This window comes from Oncorhynchus gorbuscha, linkage group LG06, assembly GCF_021184085.1.
Source record: "Oncorhynchus gorbuscha isolate QuinsamMale2020 ecotype Even-year linkage group LG06, OgorEven_v1.0, whole genome shotgun sequence".
In the NCBI taxonomy this organism is placed as follows: Eukaryota; Metazoa; Chordata; class Actinopteri; order Salmoniformes; family Salmonidae; genus Oncorhynchus; species Oncorhynchus gorbuscha.
Genome location: NC_060178.1, coordinates 58,952,068 through 58,966,299, shown reverse-complemented (window position 1 = coordinate 58,966,299; position 14,232 = coordinate 58,952,068). Strand labels below are relative to the sequence as shown.

Here is a 14,232-nt window from a genome sequence, read left to right as displayed (position 1 = left end):
AGCCCATCTGTAAATAGCCCATCCAATCTACCTACCTCATCCCCATATTGTTTTTAATTTACTTTTTTTGCACACCAGTATTTCTACTTGCACATCACTCGTGTTAATTTGCTCATTTCAAATTTACGCTGCTACCATGGCCTATTTATTGCCTTACCTCTTCACGCCATTTGCACACACTGATATATATACACACACACTTTTTTCCCATTTGTGTTATTGACTGTATGTTTGTTTTTTCCATGTGTAACTCTGTGTTGTTTGTGTCGCACTGCTTTGCTTTATCTTGACCATGTCGCAGTTGTAAATGAGAACTTGTTCTCAACTAGCCTACCTGGTTAAACAATGGTGAAATACATTTTTATGAATAATGTGCCAATCACGTGGCTTTTAGTGAAGTCTGACTCATCTAGACCTGTGCTACAATTAGTGTATGTGGGCTATAGAGTGAACATTAATACCAGTCAAAGTGTGTATAGCGTCTATTAGGCCCCACTTGCTACAGAAGCACAGTGCTGATCTAGTTACTATATGTATCATCAACTAGCCTAGACAGACAATAAGTGCAACTCTAGCCCAAAGAAAACTCTGGCTGCGTTAACACAGGACTGGGCTACTTCTGCTTCTCAACAGCCTAACACACCCATTCTATGGGGATCCTAGTGATCTAAGAGAGAGTTGGAGAGCAGACAAAATTAAGGGAGGAAGCCTTCACTCTACTCAGACCAGAGTAAATTAGATATTTGAAGTTGCGTAGCAAAAAGAAAGGTGTTTTGGATGGCCGAGAGCCATGGAGGGTCTGTTCTGTTCAATACACTCTCATTAAGAACTTTTGATTCTCCATCATTTCTATCTAGCCAGACAACAGGCTAATAACAAAAGGCTAGGTAGCCCTACTTGTTTCGCCAGAGTTATGAGAAAGGCTTAATATAAGATGCATCTGTAGTGGGCAGTTCAAGTGCTTGATCATGATGCAGTAGGCCTAGGCCATATGGACAAAATATATTTGACAAATTTGGATTTTTTAACAATTAAAATGTCCCAAATATGCTTCCTGAGTAGTTCATGCCCCCAGGGTGGCAACAAGTGATTTCAATGGGGCTTTCTCCATTTATACCGTTCAATCCAACAACATCAAAATAATTCAGCATTTTCATAAATTTTTGTATTTCCTGCACTTTTATTATAATTTCCACATTGTGCCACGTAGGATGTCCCCAAAAAAATCTAGGCCTAGTTAATTGGCGAACTGTTGGAATCATGGAAATAATGATTATTCTAATCCTATAGTTGGAATATAATGGGCAGCACCTTTAATACATTGTTGTTTGACATAACAATGAATGAATAAGCCAGTGATGAATCATTGACAGGCTAGGAACCAAAGTGTTGGTCAGTGTTTCCAGGTGACCCAAATTAGATATTACATTACATGTTGTTTTCTTACTTCATGTAGCTAGCCAGCCAACATATTCATGCTCTGCCTATTACTCTCTGATAAAGACAGCGTTGCACAAACATGCTCATCGAGGTCTACATTAGCAATGGTACTAGGCAGTATTAGCTACCTAGCTACGTATGCTCTGACTCTTACTAGCGATTAGCATTAGCGGCTAAATAAAATTATTTTGCAAAACCTTGTGAAGAAGAGACAAACAGTTAGTAACATACGCATGTCACCAACATTGTTGCATCCATCTTACCATGCGGAGTGAATGGCAAGAAAGTGCTCATGACTCCGTGGTTGAACTGCTCTTTCCATGAGTGAGAGGGCTTGGTGTGGATAGTGGCATGCAGAAGCAGGAGAGGAGAGAGATGACTCAAGTAGCAAACGGAGTAAACTATAAAAATGTATATTGTACACGCCCGAGTTGCATATCACATTTAACAGACCAAACATTGAAATACGGTTATATAAGGTAAAATAAAAACCAACCGGTCCATGCATCAATAGAACACCTAGACCTAAATCAGCCTTAATTGGTCAACCCTACTCCAGGGTCCTGGAGAGCTACCTGGTACGCAGGCTTTTGCACCGGGACAGCTGAAATAGCCTAGCCAACACCTAATTATGCTAGCCAGCTACTCATCAGGACCCTCATTTGCTGAATTGGTTGTATTATAAACTCAGCACAAAAAGAAATGTCCCGTCTTTCAAAGATATTTAGATTTTTACGAATTAACGTCACAGATCTTCAATGTAAAGTGTTTAAACATGGTTTCCCATGCTTGTTCAATGAACCATAAACAACTAATAAACATGCGCCTGTGGAACGGTCATTAAGACACTAACAGAAGGTAGGCAATTAAGGTCACAGTTATGAAAACTTAGGACACTAAAATAAGCCTTTCATCTGACTCTTAAAAACACCAAAAAAAAGATGCTCAAGGTCACTGGTCATCTGAGTGAACATGCCTTAGGCATGAGGACTGCAGATGTGGCCAGGGCAATAAATTGCAATGTCCATACTGTGAGACACCTACGACAGCGCAACAGGGAGACAGGACGGAGAGCTGATCGTCCTCGCAGTGGCGGAACACATGTAACAACACCTGCACAGGATCGGTACATCCGAACATCACACCTGCGGGACAGGTACAGGATGGCAACAACAACTGCCCAAGTTACACCAGGAACCTACAATCCCGCCATCAATGCTTAGACTGTCCGCAATAGGCTGAGAGAGGCTGGACTGAGGACTTGTAGGCCTATTGTAAGGCAGGTCCTCACCAGACAAATCACCGGCAACAACGTCACCTATGGGTACAAACCCACCGTCGCTGGACCAGACAGGACTTGCCAAAAGTGATCTTCACTGACGAGTCGCGGTTTTGCCTCATCATGGGTGATGGTCGGATTCGCGTTTATAGTCAAAGCAATGGGCGTTACGCTGAGGCCTGTCCTCTGGAACGGGATCGATTTGGAGGTGGAGGGTCTGTCATGGTCTGGGGCGGTGTGTCACAGCATCATCGGTCTGAGCTTGTTGTCATTGCAGGCAATCAATGTTGTGCGTTACAGGGAAGACATCCTCCTCCCTCATGTGGTACCCTTCCTGCAGGCTCATCCTATAATATAATAATAATAATAATATAATAATATATGCCATTTAGCAGACGCTTTTATCCAAAGCATACATTCTACGTATGGGTGGTCCCGGGGGATCGAACCCACTACCCTGGCGTTACAAGCGCCATGCTCTACCAACTGAGCTACAGAAGGACCACAATCCTGACATGACCCTCCAGCATGACAATGCCACTAGCCATACTGCTCGTTCTGTGCGTGATTTCCTGCAAGACAGGAATGTCAGTGTTCTGCCATGGCCAGCAAAGAGCCCGGATCTCAATCCCATTGAGCACGTCTGAGACCAGTTGGAACGGAGGGTGAGGGCTAGGGCTATTCCAACCAGAAATGTCCAGGAACTTGCAAGTGCCTTGGTGGAAGAGTGGGGTAACATCTCACAGCAAGAACTGGCAAATCTGGTGCAGTCCATGAGGAGATGCACTGCAGTACTTAATGCAGCTGGTGGCCACACCAGATACTGACTGACTGTTACTACCTCCCCCTTTTTTTTCATGGACACATTATTCCATTTCTGTTAGTCACGTGTCTGTGGAACTTGTTCAGTTTATGTCTCAGTTGTTGACTCTTATGTTCATACAAATATTTACACACGTTAAGTTTGCTGAAAATAAACAGTTGACAGTGAGAGGATGTTTATTTTTTTCCTGAGTATAGTAGGGTTGGAGAAAAGCCTGCACACCCAGTAACTCTCCAGTCTGAGGAAGATTGGTCACCCCTGCATTACACTAATGCATAAGCCTATATGTTTCATACATTTTAATTATGAAAACAAATTAGCGTTGACTAAGCCAACACACCAAAATCTTATTCATGAACTTCTCCACAGCCTTTAATATAGTGCAACCACACTTTCTACTTAAACAACTTTGTGACCTAAATGTCAACTCGGGCCTGGTGCTGTGGGTCCAAAAGTTCCTGAGGGATCAACCCCAGAGGGTCACTGTTTAAGGCACCTTAGTCCAGGGCTATTCAGTGCAACCATTTTACTTGCATTTGCACCTAAAAATAGATGTGTGCAAACTGAAGAAGAAAAATAAAGTATGAGCACATCTGCGAGTTGTGATTTTATTATCCCATTCTCAGCCAATTTAGTCCACTGGTCCCACTCTCACAGAACTACCCTACGCCTTCACCCCTTTCTCCAGATGAAATTCTGAAACTAGTGATGTCTGGCCACTCGACCCCACCCCCTACTCCAGACCATCTCTGGAGATCTCCCATTCTAACTTCCCTATCAACTCATCCCTGACCACTGGCCGTGTCCCGCTTGACAATTTTAATTAAAATAAAAAAATTATGACCAGAGTGGCAAATATGTGGACGATATGGCACTGGTTGCTTGTCCAGCTCAAGCTACTCCCAGTTTCTTGACTGTCTTGTGACATGGATTGACAATAGCTTCATTGACCTTAATGTCACCAAGACTAAATAATTTTGCCTTGGTGGTAAGCTGGGGAGTATGATGTGGAACAGGTAACATATTTTAAATACTTGGGAAAAATTTTAGACCACGAACAACCTCCAGGAAAACAATTACCTAATTTATTTTTAAAAACGCAGTGTCTTCCTATTTAGGCAGCTAAAACGTTAAAGAAAGCAAAACACACACTGACTATGGTTTACAGATCCCTGATCGAGTGTGTTCTCACTTTCAACATCTCCTCCTGCTGGTATGGGAACTTCTCAGTCAGGAAGAGGAGTAAACTTGCACAAGTCGTCAATCAGGTCAGTAAAACAGTCGGCAGGAAACAGCCACAATTCCAATAAGTGTACACACAGAACATCGCCAGGAAAGCACTCCAGGTGCTTAACACCACCACCCACCTACTGCAGGCATCCTTCGCAATGCTGCTGTCAGGTCGGAGACTAAAAAGGTGCCACTCGCAAGGAATAAAGTATTTTATCCCCTCTGCAGTGACAATCCTATACAAGACTGATTTACTGACATGTAAATGTTTAATGTTCGTTTTATCGTTTTACTGTAGGCCTGAGAGGCAAAGACATTCCCATTCTGTGCAAACTTAATGGACAATAAAGTTAACTTATCTTAAATAATATGCCAGTATAGCCTTGGGATAGGCTAGCCCTACAATAAATCACGTTTAAGGGTGCTGCATGACAATGGTGGAAGACATACCTGGGACACGTAAGGAAACAATTAGCAAAGCCGTTATTCTTGGATTGATTCCATTCATTGTTATTATATAAGGACGAAGTGAAATACTTCATAATAGCATTAGAGTATGGTGCATGCACAGAACGACATCAGCTATAACGTTACTATAAATTGGAACATCCATTGGTGAGGTAACGTAGCTAGCTAGGCTATAACCTAGCTAACTAACCAACATAACTGATGAATATTTTCAAGACAATATTCATTAGTTTAATTGTGCGATTAGCATTGGACCAGCTAATATTTAGGCAATCAAACGAATATTTTAGCATTGCATGCGAGAGAGCCATTTAAAATGGTGTAGTAGTGCCAAATCAAGGCCTATTCTCGGGTCAGACAGCACTGGCTAGCTAGCTAACTAAACTAGCTAGTTACTGTAGCTAGCCATCTACTACCACCACTGGACATTGACAATAGTTATCCTTAACGTTACATCATGACATGTAAGGAGCTGTCTAACACGAATTGGTTTTAGACAGGTGGGAGTTGTGATAATATACATCGCTAGATCAATTGTAACGTTACTATACAAAAATAAACTTCACAGAGGACCCCCCCCCCAAAAAAAAAAAGAAAATGCTGGATTTCCCAAATAACGGTGGCTAGCTATTTAGCTAGCATGATGCTAACATGAGCTTCAACATCGAGTTGGTCTGCTAGCTAGCGAACGTTAGTTAAATAGTTAGCTTGCATGAACGAATCTGACAAGAAATTACACAGACAGACGTACTGTTATCATGCGATAGAAACTAGCTAAATAGCTAACACGTATTCCGTAATTCGTCGTGGTTATAAGTATTCTCAACTTACCCTTTTGTCTTTTATAACCAGTACTCAGTAGCACTCTTTGTCTGCAAAAAATGGCTATAAGTCAGGCACATATCCCCCTTGAGCTCCACGGTGTCGATGAAACACAAAAATGTATGCGGCCGGTTTTCAATTTCATTCCGAATGGTCTCCCTAATCAAATAATCTAAGACAATGTACATGTTAAAAATGATAAAATGTCTCTTGGCCGACACTTTTCGGCCGTGGTATTCATTCCTGTTAAAGCCGAGCAAAGAAGAGGCGTTCAGTAGATTGCAGACGGGTAGAGAATGGCAACATGGAACTCCAATGAGTAAAGCAGAACCGTGAGCTTCAAGATAGTGGATACGGATAGGGAATGTCCATGCCGGTGGCCCAGCATGACAGACACTACCTATCGCCAATGATAGCAGAGTAGACGATCAAGTGGCCTGGCAACTACTTGGAAACGTGGAGACTGAAAAAGGCTGCTGTGGGCCCTGGGTGCTTCGGTTGATTCGTGTCAATTAGCTCGATTTTGTATAATCATTTAAATAGAAAAAACTATTTCAAGTGTCGGATCCGGCGTCGTTTTGTGGATCTGTTCATAAACAATGTGTCATGGAATCGCTACATCGAAATTCTCTTCCCAACTATTTTGCAATCAAATTAAACCATTATTCATTGGTGACACGGGAAATTGTTCTGATGAGTAGATTTCAGTGGTAATTTAGTTTTATGATTTGAACCCACCGTAACATGCATTGTTGCGCATAAATGCTCATTCCAGTACACTGTAAGCATCTGTCATAATGAGTGGTGCACATTCCTTTGATGGTGGGAATTTGTGGTTTCATTATTGAACGTCAATTTGTTTGACGGTTTTCATACCAATTCATCATGATGAATTAGACGTCATAGCACAACAAACCGCTTAATACTGTTTCAGAAATATAATTTTCTTTCTTCAAACTTGCCTACAATATTGTGCAAAAGTATCATAAAGTCTACAAATGTTAAATTACACACAATCCTCTAAAAACAGTCACCTAACAATTTTAAGTATAACTTCCAAAAACATAACTCTCTATCAGCACAACACAGATAAATCAAGTGTTTTTACTCAAACGGATGTGTCTGACTACTACTTTGTTTTATGTCTTTACTTAAACTAACAATGAAATCAAGTACAACTTATTTCAGAAATGTTAGATTGACTTAAAAATATGAAATAATCATAGCTTGTAAAAACTCAACAACTTTAGATTAGCAGAACACAGATAAATAAAGTAAAATTTACTCAATAACCCAATACTTGTTTACAGTACTCAAAAACATTAAATGATAAGAACATTAATTGACATCTGAGTGAGTACTACTTACAGCGCCTTTGGAAAGTATTCAGACCCCTTGACTTTACAGCCTTATTTAAAATGGATTAAATACCATAAAATCCTCAGCAATCTACACACAATATCCCATAATAATGACAAGTTGAAAACAGGTTTGTAGAAATGTTCGAAAATGTATTACAAATAAAAGACTGAAATACCTTATTTACGTATGTATTCAGGCCCTTTGCTATGAGACTCGAAATTGAGCTCAGGTGCAGAGAGAGGATTATATCACGGTCACAGATCTGATGAAGGGTACCAAAAAATGTCTGCAGCATTGAAGGTCCCGAAGAACACAGTGGCCTCCATCATTCTTAAATGGAAGGAACCACCAAGACTCTTCCTGGAGCTGGCCGCCCAGCCAAACTGAACAATCGGGGGAGATGGGCCTTGGTCAGCGAGGTGACCAAGAACCCGATGGTCACTCTGACAGAGCTCTAGAGTTCCCCTGTGGAGATATGATAACCTTCCAGAAGGACAACCATCTCTGCATTACTCCACCAATCAGATCTTTATGGTAGAGTGGCCAGACGGAAGCCACTCCTCAGTAAAAGGCACATGACAGCCTGCTTGGATATTGCCAAAAGGCACCTAAAGACGCTCAGACCATGAGAAACAAGATTCTCTGGTCTGATAAAACCAAGATTGAACCTGAATGCCAAGCGTCACGTCTGGAGGAATCCTGCGACCATCCCTACAGTATAGCATGGTGGTGGCAGCATCATGCTGTGGGGATGTTTTTCATCGGCAGGGACAGAGACTAATCAGGATCGAGGGAAAGATGAACGGAGCAAAGTATAGAGAGATCCTTGATGAAAACCTGCTCCAGAGCGCTCAGGACCTCAGACTGGGGCAAAGGTTCACCTTCCAACAGGACAACGACCCAAAGCACACAGCCAAGACAAGCAGGAGTGGCTTCGGAACAAGTTTCAATGTCCTTGAGTGGCCCAGCCAGAGCCAGGACTTGAACCCGTTCTCTGGAGAGACCTGAAAATAGCTGTGTATCAACGCTCCCCATCCAACCTGGCAGAGCTTGAGAGGATCTGCAAAGAAGAATGGGAGTAAGTCCCCAAATACAGGTGTGCCAACCTTGTAGTGTCATACCCAAGAAGACTCGATGCTGTAATCTCTGCCAAAGGTGCTTCAAAAAAGTACTGAGTAAGAGGTCTCCCTCTGTGCCATCAGAGACTCTGGGTTCGCGCCCAGGCTCTGTCGTAACCGGCCGCGACCGGGAGGTCCATGGGGCGACGCACAATTGGCCTAGCGTCGTCCGGGTTAGGGAGGGCTTGGCCGGGAAAGGAATGTCCTTGTCTCATCGCGCAACCAAGGTTGCCAGGTGCACGGTGTTTCGTCTGACACATTGGTGCGGCTGGCTTCCGGGTTGGATGCGCGCTGTGTTAAGAAGCAGTGCAGCTTGGTTGGGTTGTGTATCGGAGGACGCATGACTTTCAACCTTCGTCTCACCCGAGCCCGTACGGGAGAGACGAAGATAGTAGCTACTAAAACAATTGGATACCATGAAAAAGGGGTAAAATTAAAAATAAAAATAAAATAAAAAGTATTGAGTAAAGGGTCTGAATACTTATGTAAATGTGATATTTCCCTTTTATTTTTTCTAAATTAGCAAAAATGTCTAAAAACCTGTTTTTTCTTAGTCATTATGGAATATTGTGTGTAGATTGATAAGGATCAATTTTAGAATGAAGATGTAACGTAACAAAATTTGAAAAAGTAAAGGGGTTTCCGAAGACACTGTATATAATTTGAGTAACCACTACTCAATTGTTATAATGAGTAAGGCTAGAGATAAGCAACTTTGATGGGGGCCACAGATTTAGAGTTAATTTTGTGCAATTCTACACATTTTGCAATCGGGTAGTGAGAAAATGTTTAATTTTTACAGCAAGTTTTCTGCAATCTACACATTTTGCCATGAGACGGAGAAAAGAGTTTGCAATTGTAAAGCTAATTTCATGCAATTCTAATCATTTTTGCTATGGGTTGGAGAGGAAAATGTGCTGTTTTACAGCTAATTTCCTGCAATTCTACATGTTTTGCCATAGGGAGGAGAGAAATGTTTGCAGTTTTTAATATGATATCTGAGTCAGACTGACTAACAAAATTAATGGGGTCCCCCGGCAGGTAATTCGACCATGAAAACAAGTTCAAATAAAATAATTTAGCAATCTAAAAATGGTTCGTTGATATGGGCAAAATGACTGACTATCAGTGACTGACTTAACAGGAGAAACTGCTGATGCACAACCAAATTTCGAAATTGCACCCTGTGTGTTCTACTATTCTAACTCGCAACAGTAAATTGAGACCCTCAACCAACTGCGTTCCTACAAAAAAAAATATCTGAGGACCTTCAAAAGGAGGGCATTGCGAGTTGCCCTACCCAGAGTAAAGGCAATTACTTTTTAGTGTATCAGTAAAATCATTATAACTAATTGGTAGGTATACCATTATTTGTTACTTCTGTGAACTCCCTCATGTTACTTCACTATCCTCCCTCATGATATATGGGTTTTTGCTAACGGAATTAAAAGGCAATATTTATTAAACTTACAGAAGGTAATCATTTTCTCCAAAACTAAATATTAAGTGTTTTTATTACTTGGCAGGTGATACCTTTTAAGACTTTTTCTGGTAGATGTTTTCCAAGACCCCTTTCCCATCTGCATATCCAGAAATCAAAACCATTAATTATGCCTCATTTTAAATATGGAAAATGGTTGAAAATGTATCTATGCCTAATTCCCCCAAAATATAGACTCTTGCTTTCATTTGACACCCAATTTCATATGCTCCTATGAACTTCACATGTTGGTGCTCATTATTCACAATTCATTCATGATTATCAGTAATCGTTGTGGCATCCAGATTAATGTAGAAGTGTTCAGAAACATATTCTATTCTTATTTACAATAAACAGACTCCAAAATGACACAATACATTATTTACCATTCATTTCTATTGGGCACAACATAATCCAAAACCAAAACGAAGTGCAAATATATCCAACAATTTTTTTGTCACAAGCTTGATGTCGTCATTGCATACTATATATGGGCCAAATGGTAAACTTTTGACACAATGTAATACACTACAAGTGAATTTGTCCACATACGTATGACACCTTCTAATATGTCATAAGATACATCATGTGCATTTATTTCTAAATGATAAAACGGATAACAATACCCTCAAATAAAAGGTGACATTCTCTACTGTCACCTCATATAAAACATTTTAGTTCAAATCCACATTGCTGAAGTATTGAGCCAAATAAATGTCCAAATAAATACATAGGGGAGTGTATGTGAAATGGCACGATTCTGTGTTTTGTAGTCAAAAAGATAGAGGACGATAAGTGTATCCAAATGACATCTGGTATGTATCATGTGATTTGAACCATGTCTGCTCATAAATTGTTAAAATCACATTATACACACAATACACACGAGATAATACAAACATGAGACATGTGGGCCGTTCCATGAATAGTGCCTCTATCTTTTATTTGTTTATTCGTAACCACCATTATACATTTTGGCATAAGCTTCCAGATGATCTGTGAAGCATTTATACTATATAAAGCCTTTATAAGTTATAGTTTGTTTAAAGTGGGACCACATTATTTCCCTTTGCCACTGGATGGCAGGCACACCAAGTACATGTGAATCAGCTTTGGAACTCACTTATGCAAAAACAGTTGTGCATGTGAAGATAAGTTGTGTATGTGAAAATGTGTTGTACATCAGGCTAGCATGTGACATAGACGATCCTCCTGCAAGTCATTCATATGGTCACACGTAAACAAAGTTAAAGAAAGGGTTGAAGATGAGATTGTTTTGTGGATTTAATCTCTAATAGTACTTATTTCACTTTGCGATATATACACTTTTTACAGATACTGTGCCTGCTTGCCGGTCAAATAGACTAGAGCAACCTGATTATAGGCTGTTCGTAGGTCTGAGAACCAATGTAGACACAGCAAGAAGTACTGTCCATCCTTGAATAGTTAATCATGTATGTTTTTAGGGAAGGTTTCTTGGGATTGTCCTCATCAAACAGCATACCACTGTTGTTCTGCATGGATCATGAGATGTTGCGAATAGTAGATGAGATAAAAATTCATTCTCTACATTTCTTAATGCCTCCGTGCAGTCTTGGTCATTTTATTTTGAAATCATCACTCTATGTCTGTGTCTTTATGACATTTTATATTTATTTATTCAACATTTACTTTATCAGGGATTCCTACTGAGACCATGGTTTCGTTTACAGATAAGCCCCGAATTACATAAATTACACACATACATATACAAAATGAAAATAACTAAATACATTTGTAATCATTTATTTGCCTGAGCCTCCTTTGGCCCTCAGTCTGATTGTGTGGGCCTTCAGGAAACACATTTTAAGATATTTACATACAGAGCCTTGGTTGACTGATAGGTCCGTCTAGAGCCCACCGCCTCACCCAGATGAACAGTCATTGGTCTACTCTGTTATAATCAGATCACATTGTGACTTCATGATGTTGACCAAAAGTTCCTCCCAACTGAACAGGCTGAAATTCAAGATTCGTTTTTCAAACAGCTCTTACACAAAAAAGGCCATTATCGTAATTTTCACAATTTCAGTGTTATTTCAACCTCATAGTGTAGAAATATCTTTTTTTTTTACTTCACATTATGCTCTCCAAGGCTATTAAGTTAACTAAGTTAAATTAATGTATTTGGCCACTACTTTTTGTCCCTATTATTTATTCATTATTCATGAATAAATATGTTACGTCACTATGTCACATCACTTCACTATATTCTTTCTCTTTTTGTGTGAGTCTCACATTGCGTCCAGTGACTTAACTGACTATGGACAACACTTTGCAGACTGCTCATGTAACGGCTGTGAAACGGCTAGCTAGTTAGCGGTGGTGCGCGCTAAATAGCGTTTCAATCGGTGACGTCACTTGCTCTGAGACCTTGAAGTAGTGTTTTTTGTGGAGCGATGGGTAACGGTGCTTCGTGGGTGACTGTTGTTGATGGGTGCAGAGGGTCCCTGGTTCGCGCCTGGGTATGGGCGATTGGATGGTCTAAAGTTATACTGTTACACTCACTGAGCATCATTTTGTTTGCCACAATACTCATCACACAATGGCTATCACAGTGAAGTAGTGAGAAGAAAAGCTTTCTAAAACTTCATCATAAGTAAATAATGATATTTTAAAAAACAGGAAAGATGCAGTAGCATATCATTTGACCTAGCTGGCACAGTGTGCATGTTCCTCTATTGGACACTGGTGAGACATGTGAGACAGACAGCAAATGGGGTGGGGTGGATCACTGCCTATACTATCAACTTCTGACACTCATGTGACTCACTCAGCGTAGATAAAGCTTTTCATTTGCTACCCCCCCACCACCACCCTCCACCCCCACAGAGAGGAGACGCCTTTTGAGGAGGGATTTATTAACCTCTGACTCTTAACTCTGAGAATTTGTAAGGAAAAAAGCAAACAGTGATTTGAACCAAGGACTCACATTCAAGTGTGCTGTCTTACCTTTAACAACGTAAAAGTGTACACTTTACATTTAGCAGATGTTCTTATACAGATCGACTTACAGGGCCAATTACTGTTTAAGTGTCTTGCTCAAGTGCACATCAACAGATTTTCTACAGAGCCAACTCTTCGATTTGAACCAGCAACCTTTCAGTTACTCGCCCCATGCTCTAAATCACTAGGCTACCTGCCTGTAAGAGTGATTTGGGCAGACAAAGTGGAGAATTCAAAATTCTGTTGAAATAATTAGTCCATACCATTTCAGAACCTTAGACCTATGGAATATTTGGTCTCGTGCATAACTCCTGAACATTGTAGTTCTTTTGGTGTTCCATATTCATTATCAAAGTGCGAGGCGAGACATTCTGATGAAGATCAGTGGTATCAGACCTGACCCGCGTGGCCATTCACTTCCCCTTAGACACGGGACAGTCAGTCAGTCTGATGGTAGTCAAACCTTGTTACCAAACACATGACACGCCAAATTCTACACAACAGCGTTCAAGTCAATCGCACTATAGTTCAACTCCCGATTCAGTGATGTTCCCGTCATTTACCCAGAAGATAGTGTGTTTTAAACGGTCATTATGATTGTATCATTATTCCTGACTAGTATAATTTTGCCCTTTGTGGAAGGATATTGGTTTCACTAGGTTTACCATCACGACATACTGCACTGTATGTCCAATCTGGGTTGTGGATCAAAATAAATCAGAATCGTTTAAATTCAACGTTGACAGATAAACTGGTAAATTAGAACAGAAAAGTCTGCATGAGGCAGATATGAGGGTAATTCTTTTAAAGCAATTTGCTTGAAAGGATTGATTTAATCTAGTGGTTGTTAAAGCTGTGCCAAATGGATCATGTGTGTATGGTTTCTTTGAATTGTCTTTATTTGAGTTCAATGAATGAACAGAGGCCAAACAACGACGATGAACCTAAAACCATGTTAGGTAACAGCAGATCCGGTCTTAAAGGGGCATTCTGGGATTCAAAAAAACAACAAACAAAATGACCACCTTGCCAATGTTTTGGTAAACAGACACTGTATAGCTTCAAAGCATGGTTAAAGCTATCATTTTGATCTCACGGATAGTCAGCCTTGAGATCAAAATGTTAGCTTCAAATGCATATGGTTAAAGCTATGTTTGTATGTTTACAATTACATTGTATACTAACAATGGAGTCAAATAAGTTTATTTTGAGGGTGTAAAACAGT

At 40.4% G+C, this 14,232-nt stretch overlaps 1 pseudogene; it reads right to left on the bottom strand.

Annotated features, from left to right (window-relative positions):
* The window catches only part of LOC124038158, a 32,765-nt pseudogene extending 26,230 nt beyond the window's left edge, over positions 1 to 6,535 (bottom strand).
* Between the last annotated feature and the right edge of the window lie 7,697 nt (positions 6,536 to 14,232).